General features: G+C 43.3%; 1 long non-coding RNA gene across 1 annotated transcript in view; it reads left to right on the top strand.

Moving 5' to 3' along the window:
* The first annotated feature begins 1,495 nt into the window (after nucleotides 1–1,495).
* The window catches only part of LOC115076990, a 76,591-nt gene continuing 59,576 nt past the window's right edge, over nucleotides 1,496–18,510 (top strand). Inside the window, exons 1-2 of the long non-coding RNA XR_003852927.1 lie at nucleotides 1,496–1,586; nucleotides 1,709–1,809. This is a non-coding gene — a long non-coding RNA (uncharacterized LOC115076990). The remainder of the gene's footprint in view (nucleotides 1,587–1,708; nucleotides 1,810–18,510) is intronic.

The raw sequence follows: 18,510 nt of genomic DNA, 5'->3' as shown, positions 1-18,510 counted from the left end.
GCCATTTACTTCTCCAGGCACTTAGTGGCTGACCAATTCCAGATTTCCCATTTAACAAAACCGGGCTATTTTGTCCTCTGTTTCATTCATAACTTTAACCTTTCTTGGGAAAGTTGGAGTTAAGGACCCTAACTCTCACATCTTGATTACTGTAAATTCCTGCATATGGGAATCACGACGGTGGCCCTGAGGCGGCTACAATCTTTACAAAATACTGCCGCCAGATTCATCTTTTGAGGTCTCAAAGTTTGAGCACATCTTGCCGCAATGGCTCCCAGTAAGATCCAGAAAAGCTTTCGAGTTTCTGTGTTTAACGTATAGGGCAGTGTTTAGAGGGGACTCCTGCTTACCGGTTCCTATCGGATCTCTGAATTAGAGCTAATAAAGCTGCCCTTTGCACGGGAAATTCGGTTAGAGCACACCAGGATGACGGCCTTTCAATACCAGGCTCCTTTACTTTGAAATGCGCCTCCATTAAATTTGCTGATGGAAAAGAATTATCTTAAATTTAGGAAACTCACTAAGGCCTGGTTATCTGGTCAAGTGTTTGATGATTAATATGCCCTATTGGAACCTAAATCTGATTGCAAACTCTTTTATTGCATTTATTGGGTTTTAGCATTGTTTTTATTATTTTATTTCTTTTATATATTATACTGCTTTCTTTTAGTTGTATTTTGGAGATATTATTTATCGGTTTAATGTACTGTACTGATTTTTATAAAAAATCAATTTATTAAATAGAAATTACCATTGCCAAAAGGAGAAAATTGTAACTGCACATCCCTAATGTTCTGTGATTCTTTTTTTTTTAAAACATTGGACGATTCACCTGAATGCCATTAAACATAGAAAATGCACTTACTGTTGTTTGATTAACTTGCTAAGTATTTTTTTTTTTAATATTTTTTTGTAAAAGCAGATGACGGCAGCTCTTGCCTCATAGTCCACGGGTAGAATATTATGTTCCGTACTCTGCTATGAACTAACTAGGAATTGCAGCAAAATATTTCCTGTCATGACTAAAGGTGAATATTTCAATGTCAAAAGATAAGAGGAAAATCAATCCTAGGCAAACAGGCCGGGAAAGATCCAGATTACTTATTTCAGTAAGTGTATTTTCTAGGATGACAATTATTTACTGTGGTGTGTGACCGTCACCCATACCCATGCCCCTTGCCTCACCCTAACCCTTCATCAGCACCTTCCCTCCTGCAAAGTTGGGCTTCCAACTCAATCATAACTGACCTCTGCTCGAGCTACCTCACCATCAACTTGCACTCAAAACGACCTGGATATTCCGCTCCCCACCCACACGCACACCCAGAGTGCTGACCCTCTGCACTAGCACTGATAAAATCGTCACCGTACACCCAGAGATCATAAAGCAGTGTAAAGGATGTCGCTTGTGCTCAACAGTAACTCTTAAGAACATGCGCAGTACATTAAGCATAAATACCCTGCACTTTTGTTCCATGGAGACGGTTCTCATGTCCGTGTTTCTTCTCTGCATTCTTAGACTGCACCCAAAAATCTACACAAGAGAAGAGAGATGAAAAAGATATCATCATGGATGGAATATGTGGGTGGGTTAAAATGCACATAAATTAATTCTTGGCACTTGTTTGTTCTTTTTTTTGGAATTTTCCTCCTTAAAGAAAAAAAGATGTAATAGCCAACAAAAGTGTATTTGTACCAACTGTGCCAGGTTCGGATGACAGCTGAGGTGTAGCTGTTTCGTGCCGTGTTTCGAAACCCAAGCGGGTGGCAGTGCCATTAGCCTGCCCCAGGAGTGGACCGAGGATCAAGGTAAGAACTCTCTCGGGGGGGGGGGATCTTTTGGCTCACACACGTTGAGGCCATGACGATGAAGAGTGATTTCAGAAATCTAGGCACCTCCAAATGAACAGTGCAATTCACTCTCATGTCACCAAAATACATGAACCTTTCATGGCATAGAGGGAATCATCCAAATTTGTTAGATGAGGCTGAACTTTCTGGATCAGAACAAGATTGAGAACGTCCATCATGCAATCCAGTAAAGCTCAAGGCACCCAGTCCAAAAGAGCTGCCTACACAACCAGCTTTAGCATAGGATAAAAGAGAAGACTTTTTTTTTTTTTTAACAAGACAGATTTGCATACAATGGAAGCAGTGCATGCAAATCTATCTCATACATATTCATTGGACTGGGATGAGAACCACTGTACTGGTTCATGGACAATGACTGTAATGAAGGATATTTAGAGGTCAGCGTCTACTTTAAAATCAGAATAAATCACAAGTGCTGTGGTTTCTAATGACAGCAGCAGCACTTCCACAGGAGCCAGGTTTCCCATTAGGCACAGTAGGCGCGTGGCCAGAGATATCTGTGCTGCGCGGGGTGCTGCGGGCTCAAAGCTGACAGGTAAGCTTATTTTACAGATTATAAATAAATCAACAATAATATTAAATAGGAATCCGTGGTAGGTATGCAGAGTTGCACAGTTTATAAAATAGTGTGCTTTTCTGCTCCAAAAGTACATATTTATTTCAGTATGTGCATATATTTCTAAGGCAAAAAACTGCATACTTTCTCTACCCATTTTATAAACATCCACATGAAATACTTGTGACATGAATTAAACACGGAGGCAGGTATATCTTATAAAGCATGTGTGAATACCGTTTTGTAAATGCTAACTTGTGCGCATACTGGGACTCACCAGTTTACCCAGTCTTTTTCCCTCTGGCACGTCACCCTGGAACCCCACCAGTTTATCCAGGCCTTTGACCCCAAAATTGCAGACAACAGACAAGTCTGACTTCACTTGCTTGAGCGAATTAGCAGGTGTCAAAAGTGTTCGAATGAGTTTGGTGATGTATACGCGTCTCTCTCTTGTAAAAACAGCAATTATCGTGTGTACTTCTGAACCCTGCCCCAGGACGCCCCTAATCCGCCTGGTGAAATGTACTCTTGAAACCAAGATTACGAGCACACTCTCAATGTTCATAAAATTGCATATACGTGGGTGCTATTTTTACATATAGAACCCCTCTGAAAATTCTCCCCTCCCATTGCAATCCCTCTGGACTCAAGGAACTATCTTCTGTACCTAAATTAAACTCGCCTTGAGCTACCGATGATTGGCCATGAGCTACGTAAAATTATATATATGGCTAGGCAGCAAAGATAAAAGAAGGATTTATATCATTTAGAAACAGATAGAAGCTCCAGGGTCAGAGAACATTGCTGCTCTCAATGTCAACCCGTCAGATACATCAAAAGTATGGAAGCACCAGGATCTTGCTATATGTTAAGAAAAGTAGAAATCAGGCCTTGTTTATGATGTTAGATCTTACGCTATTATTATGAAATTATGAATTTTTCACCTCTTCCCTTTGATTTGAGAGGTACGGATCTAAGTTGAAGCAGGCTGGAGTTCACTGTAACACAGACTCTGGTCACACTACTCGATTCGGCCCCTTCTCTCCTACGCCAGGCTTCAGGCTCTTACGTAACTGTAGCTGTTGACTCATGAGCCAGGCCGGATAAAACGGCAGTGCCAAGCGACCGGCTCAGTGCATTCCAGCCGCCCACCCGGAGGTCACGCAGACCGGCAGATCTTTGCCACCTGAGGCTGGAAAGGAGGGCGGTGAAATTTGCAAGGTCATATCCCCCCCACTTCAACAACTGCTTAACCTCTTCTGAGAAAACCGGATGGAGAAAGAAAAACTCTTCAACAAAGGAGGAAATGGTGTTAATTAAAAACAACGCAGCCAGGGAACTGTGTCTTCCCATTTTTCACCTGTCCGGCGTGTTTTCTAATTGGGCATTACCTGAGAACGTTTTTCCTTCAAAGTCAAGTCAGTCGAGTGTAGCTAACTGAGCCATTAGGAGATCAGCTGATGCAGGTAAAAATCCCATGAACTGCCATTGCTGGATTTTGGTGCAGTGCTTTTTGAGACTGACACCAAAGTGGATTTGGCAGTTCTACAGTAAAACCACAGAATGGGAGGAAGCTTTTAAATTAGGAGGACCCCCTACCCGAAAGGGTATGACTGATACCTTAAACTGGAGGTGGCACAGTTACGTGTGAGAAATTTGCCCCATTATTAGAGAATACACTATACATACAGCTGGAAAGATAGGACGCATAGAATACATCTAAAATAAACTGGCTCCTCTTGTAAGAGCTCTTAAGGTGGTTTCTGTGTTGGGATTGTGTCGGAAGGCTATCAAGTAGACATATCCATTATCATTTGGCTTTGTCCTTCACACCACCAAAAAGGTCTGTGAAAAATAAAATATTATAATTGTAAGTTATTGCTTATATATATATATATATACATACGCGCACTCAATCCTTGGTAGATCAGGTAATAAACAACGATTATATTCACAGGCAACGCCATCTTCATGTCTTCCAAGATCTTTCAGAAATTTTCACCGGAGATAGACTGATTTTGCAGGAGGCTCAGCTACTTCAGATAGATTCAGGCTTTGTAAACATAGAAAGCTGCAAGGGGTGGGGGAGAGGCCTGCAGAAGATTCCAGAAGCTACAATATACCAGCGACTAGGCAGGCCACCCTTCTGCTACTCTGATTCCTCTTTGCTGATAGGCGGAATGTCCAGTGTTCAGTTCTGGAGACCGTATCTCAAAAGGGACAGAGACAGGATGGAGGCGGTCCAGAGAAGGGGGTCTCCAGCAAATGACTAATGAGGAGAGGATGAGGGACCTAAATATGTATACCCTGGAGGAGAGGAGGTGTAGGGGAGATAGGATACAGGCCTGAAAGGTTTTAATGATGTACAATCAACGACAAACCTTTTCCACTGGAAAGAAATCCGTGGCACTAAGGGTCACGAAATGAAACTCCAGGGAGGATGACTCAGAACCAATGTCAGGAAATATTTCTTCATGGAGAGGGTGGTGGATGCTTGGAATGCCCTTCCGGAAAAGGTAGTGAAGACGAAAACAGGGGCATTGGATAAACACTGTGGATCCCTAAAGGCTAGAGGATGGAAATGAAGAAAAGGGTGCATGGGAGTAACTTGCTGGGGCGGCGGTTACTACCCTTAAGTAATAAGCCTTCATACTGTTGATGCAACTCCATCATTCTCTCTGCTTCAACAGCAAGAGGTGACGGGGAATTGGACTCAAACAGCAACCAACAAGGCCCTGGGAGGCTGATAAGTATGGGGGTGACCTGTACAGCGCAGCAGATACTACTATAAGCTTGCTGGGCAGACTGGATGGACCGTTTGGTCCTTTTCTGCCATCATATCCATGTTTCTATGTTTCAGTGTGAATTTCATAGCGGAATGGTTGCAAAACAGCGGGCAGGAACTCCCAAGGGCAAAGAAATCGTTACAGTTCCCTCACGTCTTTTAAAGAAGACCTGGCAATGACCTGCAATAATAGGTTGCTGGATGACAAAGTGTCATTTGAAGTAAGGAAGTGAAGGAAACCAAGGAGTGAGATAGGAGGCAGGGCGTCTGTGGAAGTATTTATTTTCCTGGGCTTCGGCGCTTGATCGCGGATGCTTAATTTTTCACTGTTAAATGCCTGCTGGGCTCTGCTCCCAACTGAGGTCTTATGCTATAGCCATTAGGCTGCCTCGCTTTTTCATTCCCGGTTCAAATGCCGTGCTGCCCTGAGCATTACGCCAGCTCCAACTGTGGTGCCGCCTTACGAGCGTGCTATTACATTTAACCTCATTTTTACAGCCCCTCAAGGCAAAGAGCTGATTGTGCAAAAAGAATGCCAGAACAGGATTTTTTTTTTTTTTTTTTTTTGCTAAATGCTACAGAAATCAGAGTTTGGAAATATTAAAGGAATAGTCACTTCCATGCAGGATAGAAACAGAAAGAAAAACCTGACAGGCCTAGCTGGTCCGCTCACTACTAATGCAATACTGCAGCTCCTATCCAATCTCACGCTTTACCCCTCACGTCTGGCAATGGTCTGCGCGTAACCCAGGTTTTCTTGAATTCTGTTACTGGGGTTTTTTTTAATCTCTGCCACCTCCACTAGGAGGCTGTTCCATCCATCTACTATCCCTTTCAAACAGAATAATCTCCTGATGATGCTATTCCTTGGTCTTCCTCCTCTGAGCTGTATATCGTGATCTCTTATCTCAAACTTCCTTTCCACTGAAAGAAATGTGCTCCCTCTGCATTATTATTAATACCTCGGAGGTATTTGAATGCCTCGGTCACAGCCTCTCTCCCCCTTCGCCTCTAGGTTCTTAAGGTCATTTCACTGGACTTCTGCTACAGTTTGCTATCACTTCTTTGGACTGCTTCTTTCTTTTCGGAAATCTGACCCTCAAAAAACTGGGCACAGTACTCCAGGATGGGGGTCTCAGCGATGATCTGTGCAGATGCATTACCCCCTTCTTTTTCCTTCTAGTGATGCCTCTTCCCATGCACCCTATGCAATCTTCTGGTTGAAGGATCAGGTAGAAGACATGGGGTGTGGGGGAAGTGGGAAGGACCTGGTGTTGGGTTGCAGATGGGTGCTGTATGTTTATGTAACCAAACTGGAAGAATCCCAACTGGGCAGGCTGGATGGCTCGATTTGGTCTTTTCCTGCTGTCCTTTCCTATGTTACTATTAACCACGGAGTAATACTGTGAGCGCTGATGGCCGCATGAATAGAACAGAACAAGTGAAAATCCCTGCACGCGGGAGATCATCATTAAGCCCTATAAACATATAGTATTTCTTCCCTGAAGACAACATCATCTTCGCAATAGAAGGTAGCAATAGTCCACCATCTAGAATGCCATCCAAAATGTCCCAGAGTTATAGTCTAAGTAATATGCATAAACTGAACAACCCTATGACAAGTCATTGGAGGCATGCATGGAGTAAAGTTAATTTCGTTTACAATTTTTCCATTTCGTTTCTGCGTTTTAGCACATGTTAAAACGCAGAAACAAAACAAACCAATATTTTGAGAGGTTTGTTTTTTTTTTTAATGCCATTTTGGGATGGGAAGAGTCACAAAACTAACCAATAAGTGTCATGGTGTTTTTCCTGTCTTTTAAAATCATCGGCCAAGATGACTGCACCACCGCTGCCTGTGTGCTCCCACACTGAGTTATTAAGTTTTACCCTGTAAAATTGCTTCACTTTGGCAGGAAGGCCCGTCTCCATTGTAATAAATCTGCAGCGGACACTTCTGCAGAAAGCACTGCGGGACTTTTATCAGTTTTTCTAAATTTAGCACCTTCAGGCAAAAGCTTTTCGCAGCAGATTTTGCTTACATTGGTTATATCCCCCCCCCCCGTGGAATCTTTTCCCTTCCAGAAGTTGCCAGAAATGAAATCCTCGGGCAAGAGAGGCAGCTGTTTCAGAACTGCGAGCAAGCTGGCTGCCCGCTTCTTTCTTATTTTTGCCTTACGTTTGCCAGAAACTTTAATCTGACCCTAAGCCCTCAACAACCGCTGGAAGTTGTGAGCGAGAACTCATCGCACACCGGTGGTCTGCTGAATAAGAGAGGTAGCCGTACAACCAGCGATGCCACGGACTGGGAAAAAAAAAAGTGTCAACATGCTGGGAACAGCTGCTGGAAAGAAAGTTTCCCAATCCTGTGACAAGCACAGACTAAAATGTTAGGATTTCTAGTATTTCAGTTACTGAGTTTACTACAGATTCCATTGCGCCACAGTCATCTGTTAATGGGGGAAGGCTGGCCTAATGTTCCGACTACACGTCAGGAGCCGTGCCTGCTCCTTTATGTCCATCTCAGTGTCTTTCCACTAGGCTGTAAGCTCTGCTGGGCAGGGACCCTCTCTTCCAGGTGTCTGTGCAGTGCTGGCTACGTAAACGGTGTACTTGCACGCGGGAGTCCATGTGCACGCGGTTCCCGGCGCACGCACACGGACCCTGCGATTTTATAACATGCGCTCGTTGGCGCATCATGTGCGTAAGGGGGAGGGGGTGGGGGAATTTTACAACACGAGTGCAGTGAGGCGATAAGCCCTTTCCCCCGTTCCCTCCCAGTCAGCTCCTTCATTAGCTTCCTAAACCCCCTAGCTAACCTGCCTCCCTTTTCCCCTATCCGCCCTGACCCCTAAAACCCTGCTAACTACCTTGTTGTTGTTGTTGTGCAACTTACCAGCTCCCCGGAGCAGCATTCCCGACGCGCGCGTGTATGCGCGGCAGCAGGACGGTGCCTTATTGGCGCTGGCCAGGCCCGCCCCCTTTTCGGCAGGTCTTACTTCTGTGCATACCGGGACATACCCACGTGGCTGTGGCCTTTAAAAAAACACACGCGGCACGCAGCCCAGTCGCGCACACATCTCCCGGTATAGGCGCACGCAGGCCTTTTAAAATCCGGCCTTAAATATTTAAGTAATAGCAGCAGTAGTAGTAGAAATACTTCCAAACTTGAATCAGGCCAGAAGATTAAAGAAATAATAAGTTCACTGGCAGTCCTGTGGCTCAAAAAGTGCCGCGCATTGCCAAAAAGAGGACCCTGGGTTTGATTCCTACTTTCCGGGCCAGCTGGGGCTAGGGATGCAGCAGAGGCGGTGCTCACAGCCCCTAGGTTGCGGGTGGGGGGAAGAGTCTAGGCCATCGCTCCACGGTGAACATGGCTCCTGGCCCCCTGGCCAAGGGCTATCCTTACGACGGCTGGGCAGGGAAAGAAATAGGAGGAGTGAGGGGGAACATCTGGTGTAGTTGCAAATGAAGGCTCATGGTGACACAGGAGGCCACTTCCAATTCAGCTGAGAGCCTAAAAAAAGGAGAAGGAGGAGACTGCCAAGTCAAAAAAAAAGAAAAAGCTCACCACCTCTGAGGCAGTCCTATGCACCACTGTGACTAGCACCCTCTAGTGGCCTGGAGTTTCCTAGACCCCACCAACCCAAGAGCTCAATCTTGCTTTGTAGATAAAGCACTGCACCACCTGCGGATCCACTGGGTCCGTCTCTGGAAGACCTTCTCTAATTATTTTGCCGCTTTTCTCTATGTCATGCCTGCTTTGCTTGGACGATTAAGGGTCAAGTAGCATTTACCATAAGCAGACTCAGCCTGCCTGGCGGACGAGTGGCAAAGGCTGCACACTGGCATGCGGACGGACCCAAGTTAAATTCCCAGTCCCTGTGTCGGCTTGGTGATGGGATGCCACGGACCCTGGCTGGGGAGGGAATCACAGTCATCGTCCCATGGCCACACCTAGGGGGTCGGACTTAGGACGCATGATTTTAGTGTTCTGGAAGGAGCCCTGGTGCATGGCCCCAGGCTAAGGACGGTGGCTGCAGTGACTGGACTGAGTGAGTTGGGAGGGGGTATATAATAAGGGGGAAATCCTCTGGGTCAGAGCAAATGAAGGTCCTTGGTGCCGGATCCTAGTCCTGCTTCCAATTGAGCTGGAAGGCCACAGAAGCAGAAGGAAACTGCTGAGTCAGCCCTTTCTGCAGACTCCCAGGTGAACCATGTTGGGAGGTTTCTAAATACAAGAGCTTCCTTAGTTCTGATAGTCCACTGACTACATCTTATCAGATTTTGGGTGAACATTTAGGGGGTCTGAGTACATTGGAATGACAGAGTAGATTATTTATTTTGCATCACATCATGCACGTTGTGTGTACTGCTAAGACAAATACGATTAACTTTGACATTATTCGCTGTGCAGATATTGGCACATGTCAGCTACCAGTCTGGCTGCCTCCTGGTGATCCATGGCTCTCAAGGTTTTGCCTTAGGTGCAGAATTGGGAGAAGCTCTTTTTGGGATAAGGCCCTTTGTGCGTTCCCTAATCCACCTCCTGGGTTTGTGGTCCTGGTGCTTGAGAAAGGGGCACCGGGTGGCCCCCGAGGTTAAGCCTCCTGATGGAGAGAGCTGTGTCACCGAGGCCACGGATTTCACCCCACAATAACGCTGCCTGTGAGCCTGCTGCTGCTGCTGCCGGAGCAGTTTAATGAGAGCTCGTTTGGCTGTCCGTGCCCATATAGTCTTATGGTGATTACACTGTGTGGGTGTCATCCATTCCCTGCCCAAAGCACTAAGCAAACAGGTAATATAATATCCCACGCTTGTGGCCTGAGGCTTCTTTGATAAAAATAAGTTTGTCAGAAAAGCTGCTCTGTGACTGAGTGCATTCTTTACCAGAACAATGCCACAAAAGGTCATTTGTCAGTCTTTCAATATGGATGCTTCCTCCTGTTGGTGGAGGGGAGGGAGAGGGAGCAAATTTAGTGCATGCTTTGTGTGTGTGTGTGTGTGTGTGTGTGTGCATGTAATTAAGTTGCTCAAGTTGCACAATTCATAGCCAGCGATGATATTAGAAACGTCTTGCAGCATCGTGAAAAGTGAGATCCTTGCAGATTAGGATCCTTCTGGAGTGCTGATGAAATGCCAAGGGGCAGGTTATGGAAACAGAGCCCCAGGACTGAGTAATGGACTTGTGATGAGCCGACCCCCCACCCCTGTTTGTGGGGGGGGGGGAGGGGGCACAGGTTAAACAGTCTCTCTTGCTAACTTCAGCTCAGGCAAAGCAATGCCAATTTGCCTGACAAGGCAGCTTTCTCTCTTTGTACTATGTGAATGACAAGTAGCAATTATCCCCTCCCCCTTTATCTATTAAGAACTGTACTGCCAAATGATTTTGGAATTCTGTCAGATTGTTCCCCCCCTTCTCCCGCCCTCCACAGCTCCCTTGAGCCTGCAGGAGAGTTGTGGAGGATTTACCACCCACAAACCCTGAATCCCATTGGCCTAAGCTCACGATGATGTCACAAATGGCCCACTGGAGCCCGTTCCCGTGAGGCCGGCTGTGACTCTGCTCCAAACGCTGGCGCCAGATGGGGAAACAGCCGAATGAATTTTTAAAAAAACGAATGACTACGTGGAATATTTAACCATTGGCGGGAATCGCCGCTTGCTAGGCGTACGTTTGGAAAATTGCACAATAATTTTGCAGTAAAAAATATATTGGCTGCTTAGGTTGAGCTAGGAGAAGTTCTGTTTTGTTTTGTGTTCTTTACGGCCAGGTTTGTAAGACCTCTCTAACAGCCGAGTCATTGGCTAAGATTTCCAGATGGGCATTACACTAATGGACGCAGGACTACAAAGCTCTAGAAGCAACGGGGCAAAATCAGGCCTGACTAATCCGCAGCTCCTGATTACACCGTTGCCGACCGGTCACCGCAGTTTGACCGCTTGACCCGGAGATGGCATGGGATTTCCCCGGACCATCCTGAGCGGGTGGCGAACACCTGGAATACTCTTCAAGCAGAGGTGGGGACTGCCAAAAACAGTGGCGGAATTCCAACCTGCTGTGGGCAGACGGGAAGGGACTTTGGTGGTGGGGAAGAGAGCTGGGTAATACTACAAACAGAACAATACTCGTGAGCCCAGTGGTCCTTTTCTGCTGACAGCACCTAAGTTTTTATGCATATACTTCCGTGTAGTCTAGGAAGCCACACAAAGTATTATTATAATCTTGCTGTATCACGACAAAGAGGACGATTGGATATACCTTCCTTCAGCACATCAGGCTCGTTCGGCAGCAGAGATTGGGCTCTGTCTGTCTCTCCTCCGACCTTGTGCAATTCTTTACCTGAAGAGGTCAGGCAAGTGGACTGTTTAAAAACATTTAAAGCTGTGCTCAAAACTTTTTTCTTCAAGCAGTCATCTAGCTGTTAATGTCTCAATTTTAAATCTTTGAAATGCTGTATAACAAGTATGGTTGCAATATATTTTGAGGCTTTTAATTCTGTCAAGCAGGTTGGTTTTGAATTGTTCAATATTTAATTTGTTTTATATAGTTTAATTTTGATGAATTTATGTTGTTTTATGTTGGTCTGCATTTAATTATGAATGTTTCATATTATGTATATTGCCTAGTATTTATTCTTAGGTGATTAAAAAAATTCTAATAAAGTATTGTTTGGCTTTCTTTGGACCTGATCTGTACAGAAATGTTGGGCTGCTTTTGTGTGCAGAAGACCTGTGTAGACCAATCTGACTGTTTCAGGCTACAAACCTGTACAGCAATCCATGGGGCCTGTAACATACATTGCAAGCAACAATGAGTATATCTGCAGCTCCCAAGCCATTTGTTGCTCTTATAGCACACCTAGGGCTTCTGAACCATTTTATGCCGCATTCTATTGTATTCGGCACTAAAGTAACGCAAATAAGTGCACTTAACAGTATGACACAAGACTGTATAGCACAGAACTGTCCCATTCTTTTTCACAGCTTTGGACCAGACATCTAGAAAACCATTTTCAAAGTCATTTACATGAAATATACCCAAGTAAGTTGACCTTATTGAAAAATTGCCATCCAACTAATTATACATCCAGACTTCCATAGCACACTTACTTTTAGTTGGGTTAAAAAGGGGGATGGGGTGGGGAGAGTGTTTAGGTTAGGGGAGGAGACCAGAATGCGTACATTCCATTTTCAACTGCACACATGCTATTATACACCCCCCCCCCCCCGATTGGCTGACCACATAAATGGCAGGTGCAAAGTAGGTGAGCACTATTGGCATGCATACATTGGCTGACCACATAAATGGCAGGTGCAAAGTAGGTGAGCACTATTGGCATGCGTACATTGGCTGACCACATAAATGGCAGGTGCAAAGTAGGTGAGCACTATTGGCATGCATACTTTGTGCTAATCAATTTTCAAGGTGAAACTACTTGGATAGTCTCACCTTGAAAATTAGTTCCAAGGTACATGCATTAAAAGTGCATGTGTACTTTACATACAGAATACATGGGTTATTGAAAATGAGCCCTGAAATTTCCAAAATACTATGAATAAGCTGTGCTATCTCTAGCGTAGAGCTCTAGTAGCCGAGTGCATCTTGGAGAAAATTAGAGTCACTGCAGGCTGTGATACTTCATTTTAGGACACAAAAAGACACAAAAAAGAGGTAACTAAAGTTGATTACTATCAAATATACTTGTAAACAATTATCATCAATTATTTTAAAATACTCATTCACATACGCATTAATGGACAAACAGATAGAAATCCTTATTGCACTAGTGGACACAGCATCAGATAATGTGCTTCTTGCTTCGCAATTAGCCGCAAGCAGTATCAGCCAACACACTGAAGTTCATTCATCTACTGAGTCCATAACTCTAATGAAAATTCTCTATGCTAATGAGAAAAAAACATTTTCCTTACATCAAACCCATATGAGATATCTAATATATATAAAAGTGTTAAAAATTGGGCAATACTTATCTTAATCAGTGATGCACAATATAAATAAAACAGTGACTGTTCCTGCTGTGAAAAACTGTTCCATGAGACCACTAGTGATATGTAAAATGATTAAATTAATGCTGAGCAGCAAGTGAATGCTTTACCAAAGGCATTCTATAGAGCTATGGTGCTCAACCATGTGCACTCGAAATGGTTGCATGGTTTTTCCAACATAAAATTGCAAGTACAACACATAATGTACTCTCTTAGAAGCACAAGTCATATGTGATCATAAAGTAAAAGAGCCCAAAATTGGTAATGATAAAATATTTCTGTCAAACAATCTTTCACACACCGAACAGTTAACTCAAGGGTGATGACCACAATTAGATTGTGGTACAATAGCAACCTCATTTTTTCTTATTTATTTTATTTAAAAACTTTTATATACCGGTATTAGTATGCATACATCATACCGGTTTACAATGTAACTTTAAAGGTAGAAATTACAATGAACAGGGAGGGCGAACAAGGAGGAGTATACAAAGAGCAGGAGGTGGAGGAATTAAAGCAATAAATAAAAACTGCAACGGACTATTTACAGGAATATACAAGGCGTAGGCAAGATACTTGCAGAAGTCGGTGTACTTAATCAGGGTAGGCTTGTCGGAAGAGCCATGTTTTAAGTTTTTTTCTGAACTTGGCGTAACATGGCTCTAGCCTGAGAGTGGTAGGGAGGGCGTTCCATTGTTTAGGGCCTGCAATGGATAGTGCACGGTCCCTAGTAGAGGAGAGGTGGGCTTTTTTCAAAGGGGGAATGGAGAGGGTGCCTTTGTTGACAGTGCGAGTGGGTCGTTCAGTGCGTATAGGACGAAAGGGTTCATCCAACCAATTGGAATTGTGCGAGTGGATGGACTTGTGCACTATGGTTAGAATTTTGAAGAGAATTCGGGATGCGATGGGGAGCCAGTGGAGTTCTTTGAGTATTGGGGTAATGTGATCAGCTTTCCTTGAGTTGGTGATGACCCTGGCGATGGCATTCTGGAGCATTTGTAAGGGCTTGGTGGTGGAGGAGGGTAGGCCAAGGAAGAGGGCCTACCCTCCTCCACCACCTCCTGAATGCACAATCATGTCTTTTAAATTATGGCTAAGCATTACAGCAAACATAGGCTGTTCCCTAAAAGCTTATCTGTGGATAACACGGCCATCATCCCAAACCCATCATCCCGTAACCTTGGAGTCCTCTTCGACTCCTTTCTCTCCTTCTCTACACATACCCAAAACACTGCTAAAACGTGTCATTTCTTTCTTTATAACATTGCCAAAATCTGTCCCTCCCTTTCTGAATACACTACCAGAACCCTCATCCACTCTCTCATCTCCTCCCGCTTCTCACAGTCTCCTGGCAAGCCATCTCTCTCCACTGCAATTTGTCCTAAATTCAGCTGAGTGACTTATCTTTCACTAAAGTCGCTACGCTCACATAACCCCTCTTCTGAAGTCACTGCATTGGCTCCCTATCTGCTCCCGCATACAGTTCAAGCTCCTCTCTCACCTACAAATTCCTTCACTCTGCAGCACTTCAGTACCTCTCCTTTCTTATCTCTCTTGACACCCCTCCTCATGCACTCTACTCGTCGGATAATTCACTCGGTCTGTGCCCTTCTCCTCTACTGCCAATTTCCTACTCCTTGCTTTCCACCTGTCTGTGCCATGTGCTTGGAATAGTTTTCCTGAACTGGTGCGTCATGCTCCCTCTCTTGCCATGTTTAAATCCCATCTAAAGACCCACCTTTTTGAAACCGCTTTTAAATCTTATGCCCAATTGCTTTTAGTTTTGTTAACTAACTTTATTTTTCTTTTTAACCATTGTCTTGCTTTTCTTTTTAACTATTGTCTTGCTTTATGAAATACCCCAAGTCTCTTGTCCTGTATGTTTGTCTTATTAGATTGTAAGCTCTATCGAGCAGGGACTATCTTTATATATGTTTGTACAGTGCTGTGTATGTCGTGTAGTGCTATAGAAGTAGGTAGTAGTAGTTAGTAGTAAAAGCTGAATGCAATTGCAGCACCCTCCAATGTTTGTGAATATTTTATTGAATCTTATGTGTATGTGGTGTATAGGGTAGAACATATACCAGTGTTGACGTAATCTTATGCTGACTTGGTGACAAAAGCAAATCTTGGTTGGCCCAACGAGCACATTTATATGCCTTACATATTACTGACCTTGGATACCAATGTACAGCAAAATTAAAGTGCAATTCCATTGCTCTCATCTTAAATTCATGCACTGTTGAACAGAGACGTCTCAACTGCTAGACCTGATTAATGGCAGATTACCCACAACCTCTGTGGGTGACAACTATAGTATTCTAACAATGTGTTGTGGTCAGTGGGCTTTTTATAGATTGAGAATTCAAAAGACTTTGACCTTACCGACACAAAAATGTCCAAAATTGATAATCCTGTGTAACTGAAAGAGTGGGTGAATTGTTAATTTGGGTCACATATTTTTAAGCAACCCATGAATGTTCTTCATCCCCAGTCCATAACACAAAAATGTCATTGAGGAATCAACACCAAAGTTTTTTCAAAATACAATAAGGACATTTACTAAGCCACTTGTCTTCAAAATGGCCAACATACAGGTTGGCAACAATGGGGTCCATAGTGGCCCCTATGGCCAACCCTTTAATTTGTTTGTAGAAGGAGCAGTCAAATGAAAACAAGTTTTCTTGAAGGGCAAAAGCAGTCAACTCACAAATAATTGCTGTGGACACCCATTGACAGAATTCTCGATCTCATAAGGTATTATGAATGATATCTAACGCTGCCTCCTGTAGCAGCGTTGGTATATAAAGAAACTTCAATCATTGCCATGTACAAATTTTGAAAGGAATCCAAATACTATTGCAATACATTGATGAAATCAGCAGAATCTCTGATGTAGGAGGACAAAGCAGGAACAAATGAGTGGAAAAATCTATCAACAAAAATAGACAGAGGTTCCAATAATGAACCATGAGCAGAAATGATAGATCTTCCAGGTAGATTAACAAGCATCTCATGGATCTTGGGTAAGACGTACCTAACTGGTATCTTAGGAAACTGTATTTTAAGAAAACATAACTCTCATGCAGTAAGCCATGTCCAAAACCGAATCAAAGCATGACTTCAGTGGAACAGTCAGATCTTCAGAAAGAAGACAATAAAACTGGGTATCCGCTAACTGCTGATGTACTTCTTGTTCATTTGTGAGGCTATGCAAAACAACTATCACGCCACCTTTGTCTGCAGATTTAATAACTATGGTATTATGTTGTATATCCAAAAGGGCTTGATGTTCTTCTCTTGATAAATTCCTAGAAGTATGTAACTGCTTACCAGATACATTTTTAATATCTTGGCACATTAATTTGTGGAAGGTGTGTATGACAGAGTCTTTTGTTCCCGAAAGTACCCATCTCAAGGGAGGATTAACAATCAAGTTAAATATCAACAGACTTAGAAAGTGATGTGGAAACGTATACCTGAAGTCCTAAATTGTTTACAAACCTATATACATATAACTCAACCTCAAACCAATCAAGTTTATTTGTGGGTACAAAAGATAAATCCCTTTCCAAAAGCTGGGTATGAAGGGCAGGTAGTATTTTCATTGATAAATTAATCATCGCCGATTCACGTGTTGTTGAGAACGATTGTATAGCTGGTTATAATGACGATATGACTTCTCCCCCACCTTGTTCTTCTGAAATCCACCACGGGAACTGTCTTTGGTTTGAAAGTGGACCCTCTGGACCCATCATGGGCCTAAAAAAGTTTGTTGGCCAGGCAAGGTATCACGCTCATCACTGGAGGTGTCAGATGATGATGATGGATGACGATGAAGAAGAATCAAAAGTAATCTTAGACAATCATTTCTGCTGCCCACTTAAGGACATTCAAGGATAGACAGTACCTCATCTATAATCTATTTCATCTCTCAAAAACTTGTCGTGTTTGATCTTTAACATCTTAGGTAAATTTGACCATCGGGGTTTGAAGATCCTTCAAAGACTGGTCAAAACTCTCCAGGGGCGATTGAGTACGGATGTTAGTAAATAGTTCATCTATGTCACTTTTAATCAAATTGGCAGAGGCTTATGCCTGCTACCTTTATTGATCGCTAGGGCTGTGCTTTTGTTTTCATTCAGCTCAGTAGTTTATGCATGTACATTTTTTGAGCACATAAAATTCAATGTTATGCGCTTAAAACCGTATTTACATGCCTAAACTACCAAAACAAATTAAAACAAACCAAAAAACACACCAGGAAAAAAAAGTCAAAATGAATGAATGAACCAAACTGAAACGTTTTTGTACCACATCTCTATTGATCTCTATTCTGCCAAAGTGCTCATACTTTTTAAAAGACCAGCAGAAAGAAGTTGTAGAATGTGCATTCTTAGGCGTGCACGGGTTTCTTTTTCAGATGTCTTCCTCTTCATCCTCCTTCCCTGGCAAGCCCATGGAAACCTACATCAAAACCACAAGTATCTTTGCGACAAATAAAGCCTGGTTAACATTCAAAACCTTAGACAGCAAACCAGCGCTCAAGTTTAGAAGAAGTGGAAATATTTGGAAAATTAACTATATATTTTTTTCTTATAACATAGCAAAATCTGGTAGGGATGTGCTGTTTAAAAATGATCTTGAAAAATCAGCAATTTTTGTTACTTCTTTTGTATCATTTCCCATCTATCTTACAAAAATACCGCTCAATGTATGCTAAAATTAAAAAAAAAACAAAAACCCTTTCATGCAGTAGAACTACAGCTTGCAAATGCATTTAACAGATTATGCAATTCTCATTTAAACATTCCATAGGATTTATGACCAGCCAGTACTGTAAGATACTCCAGGAATCATATATTTGAGGATTACTGCCTATCTTGGGTGGAACTGTAAGACACAAGGCTAAAGGTCACATAATAAATCCTCATTAATTTACTGTCTTGCTGTCGTTACTAAGGACTCGAATGGAGCGGGGCAGATTTTAATTGGATACATTTTACCAGGCACTTTTGGCATGGCCACTGGCCAATCCGATTGCTCTCTCTGTCTGCTCTGAGCCCAAAAGGTACCTCATGATGGGGAATAATTCAGATGTTATGGAAACCTTAATCCCTTCTCTTGGAAGGGTTTCCCAGGTCAGGAAATAGCTCTTCTGCTGTGCTTAAGACGTGCTTAGTGGTCCGCGTTCTGCAGCCCAGCCATTGACCCAGCCGTTAGAATTCCCTGCCCGTGGAAACCAATACCCAGCAAAAGCTTGAGGCATTAGTGTTGGCGGCAAACG

The sequence above is a fragment of the Rhinatrema bivittatum genome, chromosome 15, assembly GCF_901001135.1.
Source record: "Rhinatrema bivittatum chromosome 15, aRhiBiv1.1, whole genome shotgun sequence".
NCBI classification, from domain to species: domain Eukaryota; kingdom Metazoa; phylum Chordata; class Amphibia; order Gymnophiona; family Rhinatrematidae; genus Rhinatrema; species Rhinatrema bivittatum.
Note: the sequence above shows the minus strand (reverse complement) of the source record. Positions and strands in the feature narration are given on the sequence as shown.